Source organism: Lepidochelys olivacea (genome assembly GCF_965140295.1).
Source record: "Lepidochelys olivacea isolate rLepOli2 genome assembly, chromosome: 6".
NCBI lineage: Eukaryota > Metazoa > Chordata > Testudines > Cheloniidae > Lepidochelys > Lepidochelys olivacea.
Genome location: NC_140416.1, coordinates 130,248,779 through 130,263,065, shown reverse-complemented (window position 1 = coordinate 130,263,065; position 14,287 = coordinate 130,248,779). Strand labels below are relative to the sequence as shown.

The following is a 14,287-nucleotide window of genomic DNA, read 5'->3' as shown; positions in this document are numbered from 1 at the left end:
CTCCAGCCAATGGATCTTGTTACAACCTTGTCTGCTAGATGAAAGAGCCCTCATGTCAAATTTCTGTTCCTCATGTGGGCACTTGCAGACTGATTTCACTCACCCAGTTTAGATCCTAGGAGTAGCTTTAGGTAAATCAAAACATTTAAAACTAGATTGTCCTCCCACTTTCGTTGTTCATGCAGCAGTGTAAGTCCTCTGTACGGGGAGACTTTGCCAAACTATTAAAGTTCCTGAAACCACTATAGCTTATTGTTAAAAGCTGCCAAGTCAGCAGGCTGTAAATTGGCCATTCAGCAGTCTCAGTTTAACCAAGGCAGGAGGGGAGAGCGGTTTTTGGGTGCCACAGAGAGGGCAGCTTGACCCCGCATCCTTCCTATTAAGAATAGTGTTGAAGTTGCTGATACATGCATTTTTGAAGAGCAGGATGTGCCCCAGGAATGTCTGTTGGGGCCTCAAGGCTGCAAACTCTGGAAAAACCCACACCTGGTTAATCAATAATCAGAAGAAAGCCTCTTGCTTGACCATTGAAACTGCTTGCTTGACAAGTTTGCTTTAAGGGACATGTCATTCTATTACTAAGGTATAAATAAGGGGGAAAAGTTTGAGATGGTGGGTCTCTTCAGGACTGGACTCTCTCTCTCTGGATGCATCTTGTGTTTCCCAGCGGCAGATGGGCTGCCGCTGTGCCACTCGAGAGCCACGCTCAGCTTTGGTAATTATCAAGGGTTGGGGGTATTTTACTAACCTCCTGCGGATGTGTGTATAAGTGCTTGAGACTAAGTACAGTTTAGCTTTACGTGAAAGCACTCTTGTGTTGTCCTGTTTGTGCCAGCCATCTATCGGTTGGCCGGCCGTGTCTCCCCGGATTTATTTCCTGACCCCACCTTGCACCGAGCAAAAGTTACCAAGAGCTCTGGGTTGAAAGAGCCCTGGGGAACTCGTTGACGTCCAGCGATTTCCTTCCCATTTTCACCAGTGTATGTGAGATGAAAATCAGGCTCTTCAGTACCATGGAAGATTTTCAGTATCATCAATGGTGGCCCTATTTTCTGAGCACTGCTGGCATGTGAATGGGCCGCGTCTATCCTGGGCCTTACACTGGGTTTTATTCTGCTGACTTGGAGCTAGTCCTGATTCGCACCGGTGTGAGGAGGTGCAGGCTCGTTGACTCCCTGGGGGTTGTTGTACAACTCTCTGCAGGGTATCTAGTAGGCACAGTAATGACATCACATTGTTGCCTTGAATTTTCTTGGTACCACAGTGCACTACACACCTGGGACAGGCAGACTCCAAAGGTTCAGAACCAAGTTCAGTTCAACTGAAAGAAGCATCCAGAATCTCAGATGCATCTCAGAAATTAATCCAAACTAAGGTGACCTCTTGAGCATGCAACCTTGGTTGATAATCTTGCAAGAACTTTCTCATGTGATTCCTGGTCAGAGTTCTAACTAGGGAAAAAAACAGGAATTGTACTCTTCCCAGCTCCACCCACAAAATAAGCTCTACCCATGTGAGTCCATGAGAATGTATCCCCCTCGGTGAGGCTGTTTTCTTCAGCAGCTTAGGAAAGGCTGGAGTTAACTGTAGCACCCTGTCCTGGCTGAATCTGAACCCTGTTGCTGGTACTTCCAGCTGCTGGATGGGCTGGAAATAGAAAGAGTGAGCACCATTTATTGTTTTTATGACTACTGCTTCTAATCTCCATAAGAATTAAGAAATGCAAGGGCCAGTGGGAAACCAGGGGAAAATAAAGAAAAAAAGATTCATGGACCACAACTAATTCTAGACCGTGGTTCAGCTTGTGTGGGACTTTCAGATATTTATTTTCTAATTCAATTTGCTCAACACAATTCTGTGTAAGATGCTTCCATACTATGAGAATGAGGAATGGGGATAATATTAAATAATAAAATAATAATAATAATAATTAATAATTTAACTTGTTCAGTTTTTATCTATACTTTTGAAAATTCAATCACTTTATATTGAGGATCAATTTATAAATAGGTTATAAATGATTACTGTATATTTTAATACATAATGAATCTATAATTATAGGTTCTGTAGTTCAACAGGTCCAACAGGGATCAGTTCAGGGTCCAGTTCTGTTCAATATCTTCATCGATGATTTAGTTAACGGACTCGAAGATTCATCTGAGGGAAGGGAACAGAAGGAGACTCTGCCGATTGGAAGGCATGAGATGCACTGTCCTAGGGATGGGGGTCCATTACCCTTGCTCCCAAGAGGAGGAGGTGGGTAGTGGTGGTCAGGGACTCTCTCCTCAGGGGGACTGAGTCATCTATCAGCCGCCCTGACCGGGAAAACCGAGAAGTCTGCCGCTTGCCAGGAGCTAGGATTCACGATGTGATGGAGAGTCTGCTGAGACTCATCAAGCTCTCGGATCGCTACCTCTTCCTGCTTCTCCACGTGGGCACCAATGATACTGCCAAGAATGACCTTGAGCGGATCACTGCGGACCACGTGGCTCTGGGAAGAAGGATAAAGGAGTTTGAGGTGCAAGTGGTGTTCGCATCCATCCTCCCGTGGAAGGAAAAGGCCTGGGTAGAGACCGTCGAATCGTGGAAGTCAACGAATGGCTATGCAGGTGGTGTCGGAGAGAAGGCTTTGGATTCTTTGACCATGGGATGGTGTTCCATGAAGGAGGAGTGCTGGGCAGAGAGGGGCTCCACCAAACGAAGAGAGGGAAGAGCATCTTCGCAAGCAAGCTGGCTAACCTAGTGAGGAGGGCTTTAAACTAGGTTCACCGGGGGAAGGAGACCAAAGCCCTGAGGTAAGTGGAGCCGTGGGATACCGAAGGAAGCACGAGCAGGAGAGCGTAAAAGGGGAGGGCTCCTGCCTCATACTGAGAAAGAGGGATGATCAGCGAGTTATCTCAAGTGCCTAAACACAAATGCAAGAAGCCTGGGAAACAAGCAGGGAGAACTGGAAGTCCTGGCACAGTCAAGGAATTATGATGTGATTCGAATAACAGACACGTGATGGGATAACTCACATGTCTGGAGTACTGTCATGGATGGTTATAAACTGTTCAGGAAGGACAGGTAGGGCAGAAAAGTTGGGGGAGTTGCACTGTATGTCAGGGAGCAGTATGACTGCTCAGAGCTCCGGTATGAAACTGCAGAAAAACCTGAGTGTCTCTGGATGAAGTTTAGAAATGTGAGCAACAAGGGTGATGTCATGATGGGAGTCTGCTATAGACCACCGGACCAGGGGGATGAGGTGGACGAGGCTTTCTTCCGGCAACTAACGGAAGTTACTAGATCACAGGCCCTGGTTCTCATGGGAGACTTCAATCACCCTGATATCTGCTGGGAGAGCAATATAGCAGTGCACAGACAATCCAGGAAGTTTTTGGAAAGGGTAGGGGACAATTTCCTGGTGCAAGTGCTAGAGGAACCAACTAGGGGCAGAGCTCTTCTTGACCTGCTGCTCACAAACTGGGAAGAATTAGTAGGAGAAGCAAGAGTGGCTGGGAACTTGGGAGTCAGTGACCACAAGATGATCGAGTTCAGGATCCTGACAAAAGGAAGAAAGAAGAACAGCGGAATACGGACCCTGGACTTCAGAAAACAAACTTTGACTCCCTCAGGAAACTGATGGGCAGGATCCCCATGGAGAATAACATGAGGGGGAAAGGAGTCCAGGAGAGCTGGCTGTATTTTAAAGAATCCTTATTGAGGTTACAGGGACAAACCATCCCGATGTGTAGAAAGAATTAATAATTTTATTAAGATAATGTTGAAGTAAAAAGAAAACGGTACAGAGTTTAAGCATAGAAGTTTCTGGTTATCAGGGAATAAGGTACAGATTATCAAGGGGTGCGAAATTCAGTTTAGGAACGGGTGGCATAAGGAATACATAATCTGCAATCACCCGATTTGGGGTAAAAGTTTAACCGGTCAGAGTACAGACATTGAGATACGGAGGTATGTTGTCCATATAATGGCTATGTTCAGGTGTGGAGTATAATGAGTGGATACCATGATGGGGATGGATCTACCCTCATTTGGTGGGATTTAATGTTTATTGAGTTTATGGTTCCAGTTCATATGGTCCAATGGGAAAAAGCCTCTCAGTCCCTTTCCCATAGTGGATGCACGATGCCGTACCTCCTGCTGCTGTCGGTGGCTGGTGATGTGTTCGATGTAGATATCCCTGGATAATTGGATGGTGTCCGAGACCATGAGGCGCCGCATGAGCCGTGCATAGCGTCGACCGATCCCACAGGTCCGCAGCACACGCTCGTTGCAGGGATCCCAAGCGCCCAGGGCTCTGACGATCATGGCGTCCATCTGCACCTCGTAGCCCTTCGCTCTCAGGGTGGCGGCCAGAGGGGCGTATTTTTCCAGCTTACGAACTCGGGCTTTGAGGAAGGCCGGGCTCCTGTTCTCAAAGGAGACCGTGATGTCAACGAGGATGATCTTTTTCTGGGCCTTGTTGGTGACTACCACGTCGGGTCGCAGCTGGCTGTCAGTACCGGGGATGGTGCAGTTCACGGCAACCTCCCCCAGGCGCGGTGCGATGGCTTTCACCAGGCGGTTCTGGAAGGCGTTGTGGTGCAGCTGCCAGGCTCTGGAGTGGGACTTGCAGCTGCACAGGACGTGGGGCAGGGTCTCGTTGGAGTAGCCGAACTTCCTGCAACGCTTGTCTCTGTTTCCGTGGCGGACGGCTCTGTTGACCGGGACGCAGTTGAGCCAGGCATGGTGGATGAACCGCCAGTTGGCGAAATGGGTGAAGCCGCCCCCGGCGAGGAAGTGGCTGCTGGCATCCCACTTGCTGGTCAGTTCGAAGGCTTTACCCTGGTCCGGTTTACGCTTCAGGGCTTCCATGTACAGCGAGTGGATGGCTGCCTTCAGGGTCCTCTCCAGCAGGCCCCTGGCGCTCGGGGTGATGATGGTGTTGTCCTCAGACCTGATCTGCGGCCCCAGGACTCCCAGCTCCTGGTGCTCCTCGCACCACTCCCAGCGGCAGCCGATGCGCTTCCCCAGGCGACGTGTGGCATTGCGAGCGTGGGACCACAGTGAAGCGATGTCACGCCCGTCCCATCCGAATTCGCCATCCAGGGAACAGCTCAGGAAGCTGGCGGTGTCTTGGGTGGAGGGGGCTCTGCTGATCCGCTTCTTTGTTGCATCATGGAAGGCATTTGCTGCGATGTTCCTTACCATGGCGTCGGGACACGGCAGCAGGTGGAAGGTGTGGGTGATCACCGAGATGTCACACAGGTCACCCATGTGGGGGACATTGGCACCGCCATGCCTGTGGGCGATATAGACCAGCTCGTTGCTGGCTCTCTGGGGAAGGAACAGCCACTTCTTCACCAGCTGCCAGACGATCTTGTCTGCCTTGTTGAGGGGCACCTTCGCTTAACAGTGAAATCCTTGCTGATCTTCAACACAAAAAAGAAGCTTACAAGAAGTGGAAGATTGGACAAATGACAAGGGAAGAGTATAAAAATATTGCTCGGGCATGCAGGAGGGAAATAAGGAAGGCCACATCGCACCTGGAGTTGCAGCTAGCAAGAGATGTTAAGAGTAACAAGAAGGGTTTCTTCAGGTATGTTAGCAACAAGAAGAAAGTCAAGGAAAGTGTGGGCCCCTTACTGAATGAGGGAGGCAACCTAGTGACAGAAGATGTGGAAAAAGCTAATGTACTCAATGCTTTTTTTGCCTCTGTCTTCACGAACAAGGTCAGCTCCCAGACTGCTGCACAGGGCAGCACGGCATGGGGAGGAGGTGACCAGCCCTCTGTGGAGAAAGAAGTGGTTCGGGACTATTTAGAAAAGCTGGATGAGCACAAGTCCAAGGGGCTGGATGCGCTGCATCCGAGAGTGCTAAAGGAGTTGGCGGATGTGATTGCAGAGCCATTGGCCATTATCTTTGAAAACTCATGGCAATCAGGGGAGGTCCCAGATGGCTGGAAAAAGGCGAATATAGTGCCCATCTTTAAAAAAGGGAAGGAGGAGGATCCGGGGAACTACAGGCCAGTCAGCCTCACCTCAGTCCCTGGAAAAATCATGGAGCAGGTCCTCAAGGAATCAATTCTGAAGCACTTAGAGGAGAGGAAAGTGATCAGGAACAGTCAGCATGGATTAACCAAGGGCAAGTCATGCCTGACTAATCTAATTGCCTTCTATACCGAGATAACTGGCTCTGTGGATGAGGGGAAAGCGGTGGACGTCTTATTCCTTGACTTTAGCAAAGCTTTTGACATAGTCTCCCACAGTATTCTTGTCAGCAAGTTAAAGAAGTATGGGCTGGATGAATGCACTATAAGGTGGGTAGAAAGCTGGCTAGATTGTCGGGCTCAACGCGTAGTGATCAATGGCTCCATGTCTAGTTGGCAGCCAGTATCAAGTGGAGTGCCCCAAGGGTCGGTCCTGGGGCCGGTTTTGTTCAATATCTTTATTAATGATCTGGAGAATGGTGTGGATTGCACTCTTAGCAAGTTTTCAGATGACACTAAACTGGGAGGAGATTTCGATACCCTGGAGGGTAGAGATAGGATAGAGAGGGACCTAGACAAATGAGAGGATTGGGCCAAAAGAAATCTGATGAGGTTCAACAAGGACAAATGCAGAGTCCTGCACTTAGGATGGAAGAATCCCACGCACCGCTACAGACCAGGGACTGAATGGCTAGGCAGCAGTTCTGCCGAAAAGGACCTAGGGGTTACAGTGGACGAGAAGCTGGATATGAGTCAACAGTGTGCCCTTGTTGCCAAAAAGGCCAATGGCATTTTGGGATGTATAAGTAGGGGCATTGCCAGCAGATCAAGGGACGTGATCGTTCCCCCTATTCAACATTGGTGAGGCCTCATCTGGAGTACTGTGTCCAGTTTTGGGCCCCACATCACAAGAAGGATGTGAAAAAACTGGAAAACATCCATCAGAGGGCAAGAAAAATGATTAGGGGGCTGGAACACATGACTTATGAGGAGAGGCTGAGGGAACTGGGATTGTTTAGTCTGCGGAAGAGAAGAATGAGGGGGGATTTGATAGCTGCTTTCAACTACCTGAAGGGGGGTTCCAAAGAGGATGGATCTAGACTGTTCTCAGTGGTACCAGATGACAGAACAAGGAGTAATGGTCTCCAGTTGCATGGGGGAGGTTTAGGTTGGATATTAGCAGGAGTGTTGTAACAAGACATGAGAAGTAATTCTTCTGCTCTACTCCACGCTGATTAGGCCTCAACCGGAGAATTGTGCCCTGTTCTAGGTGCCACATTTCAGGAAAGATGTGGAGAAATTGGAGAAAGTCCAGAGAAGAGCAACACAAATGATTAATTTTAGAGTAGCAGCCGTGTTAGTCTGTATCCGCAAAAAGAAAAGGAGGACTTGTGGCACCTTAGAGACTAACAAATTTATTTGAGCATAAGCTTTCCTGAGCTACAGCTGACTTCATCGGATGCATGCAGTGGAAAACATATTGGGGAGATTTATATACATAGAGAACATGAAACAATGGGTGTTACCATACACACTGTAACAAGAGTGATCAGGTAAGGTGAGCTATTACCATCAGGAGAGCGGTGGGGAAAAAGCCTTTTGTAGTGATAATCAAGGTGGGCCATTTCCAGGAGTTGACAAAAACGTCTGAGGAACAGCGGTGGGGTGGGGGTGGGGATAAACATGGAGAAATAGTTTTACTTTGTGTAATGACCCATCCACTTCTAGGGCCTAATCACATCAGCCACACTATCCAGAGGCTCGTTCACCTGCACATCTACCAATGTGATATATGCCATCATGTGCCAGCAATGCCCCTCTGCCATGTACATTGGCCAAACTGGACAGTCTCTACGTAAAAGAATAAATGGACACAAATCAGACGTCAAGAATTATAACATTCAAAAACCAGTCAGAGAACACTTCAATATCTTTGGTCACTCGATTACAGACCTAAAAGTGGCAATTCTTCAACAAAAAAAACTTCAAAAACAGACTCCAAGGAGAGACTGCTGAATTGGAATTAATTTGCAAACTGGACCCCATTAAATTAGGCTTGAATAACTGGGAGGGGATGGGTCATTACACAAAGTAAAACTGTTTCCCCATGTTTATTCCCCCTCCGCCCCCCCGCTGTTCCTCAGACGTTCTTGTCAACTGCTGGAAATGGCCCACCTTGATTATCACTACAAAAGGGCCCCCCCTACTCTCCTGCTAGTAATAGCTCACCTTACCTGATCACTCTCGTTACAGTGTGTAGGGTAACACCCATTGTTTCTTGTTCTCTGTGTATATAAATCTCCCCACTGTATTTTCCACTACATGCATCCGATGATGTGAGCTGTAGCTCACAAAAGCTTATGCTCAAATAAATTTGTTAGTCTCTAAGTTGCCACAAATCCTCCTTTTCTTTTTACAAATGATTAAAGGTCTAAAAAACGTGGCTTATGAGGGAAGATTGAAAAAAAAAATGTCTTTTGTTTTGTCTGGCAAAGAGGAGAGTGAGAGAGGACATGATCACAGTTTTCAAGTACATAAAAAATTGTTACAAGGAGAAGGGAGAAAAAATGTTCTTCTTAACTTCTGAGGACAGGACAAGAAGCAATGGGCTTAAATTGCAGCAAGGGAGGTTTAGGTTGGAAATTAGGAAAAACTTCCTAACTGTCAGGGTGGTTAAGCACTGGGATAAATGGCCTAGGGAGGTGGTGGAATCTCCATCACTGGGGATTTTTAAGAGTAGGTTGGACAAACACCTGTCAGGGATGGTCTATATAATACTTAGTCCTGCCTTGAGTGTAGGGGACTGGAAAAAATGAGCTCTCAACTGGTCCCTTCCAGTTCTATAATTCTATGTTTCTATAACAATGGCTTATAACCAACTATCACACCTGCTACTGATGTGCTTATAGCCATGTCTAACACATTGTGGAAGTAGATAAAGGGAATTTGGATGCAGGCCTCTGAAATGAGCAGGAGGCAGGCTAACTCTACTTTAATAACACAAGATTTGTAGACGCCGGGATAGTGTGAAGTGAGTGGAAAAGAACTGTGAAAAAGGCTGTTGTGACCTTGTATTAGGTAAGAATAGAATGTAGACTATAAGAGAAATTGGTGAGAAAAATAAGAGATCATGAAGGAATATGTATAAACAATATGCAGCTGTAATAAAGGTATAAATGCTTGCTCTAATTGTTTATCTTCAGAGAGACCTGCCTAGGTGGGGGAAACCCTGTGTCCTAGGGCACTCTCTCCCTCTGTGCAATTGCTTGAGATAATAGAGTGTATCTGACTTGCTGCACCCAAGCTGAGAGTGAGAACTGTGTTTTTCTCCGACACATGGTACTCCTGCATGTGACATGCTTAACGGCATCAATAAATAATTTAAGAACATAAAAACAGCTGTACTGGGTCAGACCAATGGTCCATCTAACCAGTTTCCTGTCTTCCAACAGTGGCCAATGCCAGATGCTTCAGAGGGAGTGAACAGAACAGAGCAATTATCGAGTGATCCATCCCCTGTCTTCCAGTCCCAGCTTCTGATTGAGGGACGCCTGGAGCATGGGGTTGCATTTCTGACCATCTTGGCTAATCATAGAATCATAGAAGATTAGGGTTGGACGAGACCTCAGGAGGTCATCTAGTCCAATCCCCTGCTCAAAGCAGGACCAATCCCCAACTAAATCATCCCAGCCAGGGCTTTCTCAAGCCTGACCTTAAAAACCTCCGAGGATGGGGATTCCACCACCTCCCTAGGGAACCCATTCCAGTGTTTCACCACCCTCCTAGTGAAATAGTGTTTCCTAATATCCAACCTAGACCTCCCCCACTGCAACTTGAGACCATTGCTCCTTGTTCTGTCATCTGCCACCACTGAGAACAGCCGAGCTCCATCCTCTTTGCAACCCCCTTTCAGGTAGTTGAAGACTGCTTTCAAATCCCACCCCCACTCTTCTCTTCTGCAGACTAAATAACCCCAGTTCTCTCAGCCTGTCCTTGTAGCCATTGATTGTCTTATCCTCCCTGAACTTTATCTGTTACACCCTTTGTCAATCATTTATAAGTGAAACCTTAATATAAAATCTGACTCAGAGTTCAGAATATAGGATTCATGATATTGAAGAGCAAATCTGGACAAATGCATATTGTTTGATGAACAGAGTTCCAGTCTGCTCTAACAGCTACAGCTATGCAAATAGCGGAAAGAAGTTGTGCTATAAATATTCATTGCCAATTGAGAGTGAATTTTGATTCACACCATTTCATGGCCATTTGGTTTTCACTTTCTGTGAACATTTAAAGCTTGAAAATTCACTCTAATAAAAAGTTCTAATGAAAAGAAAATTTAGTTCAAATGCTGAAGTGTTCGCCTGAAGCAAACTTCAGAGGTACATTTGATTGAAAAATTGTATTTTAAGATGCATTTGCTAGTTACCTCAGACATCCAAGCAAGGAACAGAAACAATGCCAACAATAAGTAAAAGAAATTTTTTTTAGAAAGCAGGCAAGATCACAAAATTAAATAAAGAGTAAGAATTTCTCTACAGTTTATTAGGTTGCCTCTGGACAAAACAACTCAATAGCTAAAACTTATTAAATTCAATTTTAATGAAGTGCCTTGGTAGTTATACAACCCACTGACTTATCACTTTCTTGGGTGCCACATTACCAAAGAACTTTAGCAGAACTAGAAACCCAGAGAACAAGGGCAGTCTGTATTCTCACAGTTTCCGCAACTTTAATTGATTCTTAAAAGGAAAACTGCATTGGTTGCTGCTGGCTAGGAAATCAGCCGAGGGAATGCACTCTCTGTCTCCTTCTCTTCTTTGGTGAACTGATGAGGAATCTGTTTTCCATTCCTCTTCAGGAAGGCAGTACATCATCACCTTACTATTTCCACAAGGAGGAATTGGCCCGAGAGTGCTGTAGAGCAGGATGTAACAGGACATTCATTTGGCCGCTCGTCTATAGGTACTGATTCTGAAGTCAATGGCAGAGCTCCTATGCACCAAAATGGAGAGGAATCAGATCAAGAGAGAAAGAAGTTTTCCCTGGTGGATGAGGGGCAAACACATCAGTTCGGGAGACAAAGAATGAACCAAGAGGGAGGCAAGGAGTTGCCCACACAATGGTGGGGCTGTTGTCTCTATGTATCCCAAAGAAGTGGCAGCTCTGAAATCAGTCTCGCACTTTTAACCTTTCTGGGCCTGACCCAAAGCCCATTAAAGTCAATGCAAGTCTTTCTGTTGACTTCATAGAATACCAGGGTTAGAAGGGACCTCAGGAGGTCATCTAGTCCAACCCCAAGCTCAAAGCAGGACCAATCCCCAATTTTTGTCCCAGATCCCTAAATGGCCCCCTTAAGGATTGAACTCACAAACCTGAGTTTAGTAGGCCAATGCTCAAACCACTGAGCTATCCTCCCCCTAGGCGCTGGATGAGGCCCTAGATCTGCTACACCGTACGTCTGGGATTTTCAGCATGCTTCAGCTAGCCTCTTCCTCCACTTGCTTGACATTCTGTGCAGTGTGAGCCCTGGCAGCCATTTCCTGTCTTCTGGCTCATCACAGACCGACCAGAACATGTGATGACTGAATGGTCAGAGTGGCACGCGCTCTGGAGTACTAGGGGCTGAAGTCTCTGCATTCAGCATGTCCTTCACGGGGTAGTTCACATATCTGCAATAATGTCCAGCATCTATGACTGGTCATACAGAGGCACAGAGACATCCCTTTCCTCTACATTTGGTTATTTTTATCACATAATCTCAACTAGAAGAATTCATTCATTCATAGAATTCTATTTAATGTGCATGGATTATTTCCCACGCCTTGGATTGGGATCCCTGTTAGAGAGTCAGGGCTCAGCCCTACAGTCCACAGTGAGGCAAATCTGGGCTGCATGGGAGTGTCGCATGTGTGGGAGAATTAGTGCTGCTTAATGCCATTTCAGAAACAGGACATCTAACCCTTTCTAGTTTTCCTCAAATGAATCATAGAATATCAGGGTTGGAAGGGACCCCAGGAGGTCATCTAGTCCAACCCCCTGCTCAAAGCAGGACCAATCCCCAACTAAATCATCCCAGCCAGGGCTTTCTCAAGACGGGCCTTAAAAACCTCTAAGGGAGGGGATTCCACCACCTCCCTAGGTAACCCATTCCGGTGCTTCACTGCCCTCCTAGTGAAAAAGTTTTTCCTAATATCCAACCTAAACCTCCCACACTGCAACTTGAGATCATTGCTCCTCGTTCTGTCACCTGGTACCATTGAGAACAGTCTAGATCCATCCTCTTTGGAACCCCCTTTCAGGTAGTCGAAAGCAGCTATCAAATCCTCCTTCATTTTTCTCTTCTGCAGACTAAACAAGCCCAGTTCCCTCAGCCTCTCCTTGTAAGTCATGTGCCCCAGCCCCCTGATCATTTTCGTTGCCCTCCACTGGACTCTCTTCAATTTCTCCACATCCCTTCTGTAGTGGGGGGCTCAAAACTGGACACAGTACTCCATATGTTGCCTCTCCAGTGCCGAATAGAGGGGAATAATCACTTCCCTTGATCTGCTGGCAATCCTCGTACTCATGCAACTCAATATACCGTTAGGCTTCTTGGCAATGAGGGCACACTGCTGACTCATATCCAGCTTCTCATCCACCGTAACCCCTAGGTCCTTTTCTGCAGAACGGTCGCTTAGCCATTAAGTCCCTAGTCTGTAGTGGTGCATGGGGTTCTTCCGTCCTAAGTGCAGGACTCTGCACTTTTCCTTGTTGAACCTCATCAGATTTCTTTTGGCCCAATCCTCTCGTTTGTCTAGGGCCCTCTGTATCCTATCCCTACCCTCCAGCATATCTACCTCTCCTCCCAGTTTAGTGCCATCTGCAAACTTGCTGAGGGTGCAATCCATGCTATCCTCCAGATCATTAATAAAGATATTGGACAAAACTGGCCCCTGGACCGACCCTTGGGGCACTCCACTTGATACCGGCTGCCAACTAGACATGGAGCCATTGATCACTACCCGTTGAGCCCAACGATCTAGCCTGCTTTCTATCCACCTTACAGCCCATTCAGCCAATCCATACTTTTTTAACTTGCTGACAAGAATACTGTGCGATACTGTATCAAAAGCTTTGATAATGTCAAAATATATCACATTCACTGCTTTCCCCTCATCCACAGAGCCAGTTATCTCAGCACAGAAGGCAATCAGGTTGGTCAGGCATGATGTGCCCTTGGTGAATCCATGTTGACTGTTCCTGATCACTTTCCTCTCCTCTAAGTGCTTCAAAATGGATTCCTTGAGGACCTGCTCCATGATTTTTCCAGGAACTGAGGTGAGGCTGACTGCAATGACCGCAATGGTCTTTTACTTCCTTTGCTCTGGGCATTACTGTACTTCTGGACTGATAGACATTTTATTGGATGCTTTCTAGGTTCTCTCACGTATAACATCTTTTCTCTTTTAACTAACAGTTTTTCAGTTCTGTAAAGCTCAGCTCTTAGCAGGACTTTGAAGACAACAGCAGAACAAGAATTAAGTTCTATCATTTAGTTTGCATATGTCACTCTTTTGAACCAGTGGGTTTCCAATCCCTGGGCCTGGAAAGAGACTTGCTTTTTAAAATCACTATTCAGGCGTCCTTAAGAAACTGGACTCAAGAGACTGGGGCAATTTCCAAAGCACAGCAAAAGGAAAGGAAAGGATTGCATTCAAAAATATTTTATTTTGCATAAATATTATGTCTGTAAAGTGTTAATGTATGTGTAATTTTCTCAGTCATGGAGGAAGAATGAAGCTCCTTGAGAGGCTGGGTCCTTACTATGAAAATTAACCCATGGTTGTACAAGTTATCGTTTTTTTAAAGATGGAGAAGGAGCACTGGTAAAGACATGCCTGATGGTGTTGGATGACGACATCCCACAGTGTTCAAGCAGCTTCCCCCCAGGAGAACAGAGCATGCTGATACCCGGAAGAGGGTGGAAGCAAAGCAGCAGCTCGGATCACAGTGCTCATGGTCTAATCAGCCAATAAATTACTTGCTACCACGTTTTGCTTTGCTTTGTTTTATCAGCACCTCCTAGCTAGCACCTGCACAGCCCCTAGAGAACCAGCTGCCAGCAGGCCAGTGATCTGATTCAATTACGCAAAAGGGATTATGGTGCCTGGAGTGGGATTACCCAGGGGCTGGATGTAAAGTGTGTGCTCAAGTGCTTTGCTGGGCTGGGGCCTGGAATGGGATTAATTTTTTGTGGCCTCCAAAACAAATCTTAGTAGCAGTAGTAGGCAGCATTGCTCTGAAACAGGGTCACAACATGCAGAGCCCCGCAGG

General features: G+C 46.5%; 1 long non-coding RNA gene across 1 annotated transcript; it reads left to right on the top strand.

Annotated features, from left to right (window-relative positions):
• The first annotated feature begins 602 nt into the window (after positions 1 to 602).
• On the top strand, positions 603 to 13,948 carry LOC311521617. Its single transcript, XR_014711934.1, has 3 exons — positions 603 to 715; positions 13,137 to 13,291; positions 13,823 to 13,948. It is a non-coding gene; the product is annotated as an uncharacterized lncRNA (long non-coding RNA).
• Positions 13,949 to 14,287: the final 339 nt, after the last annotated feature.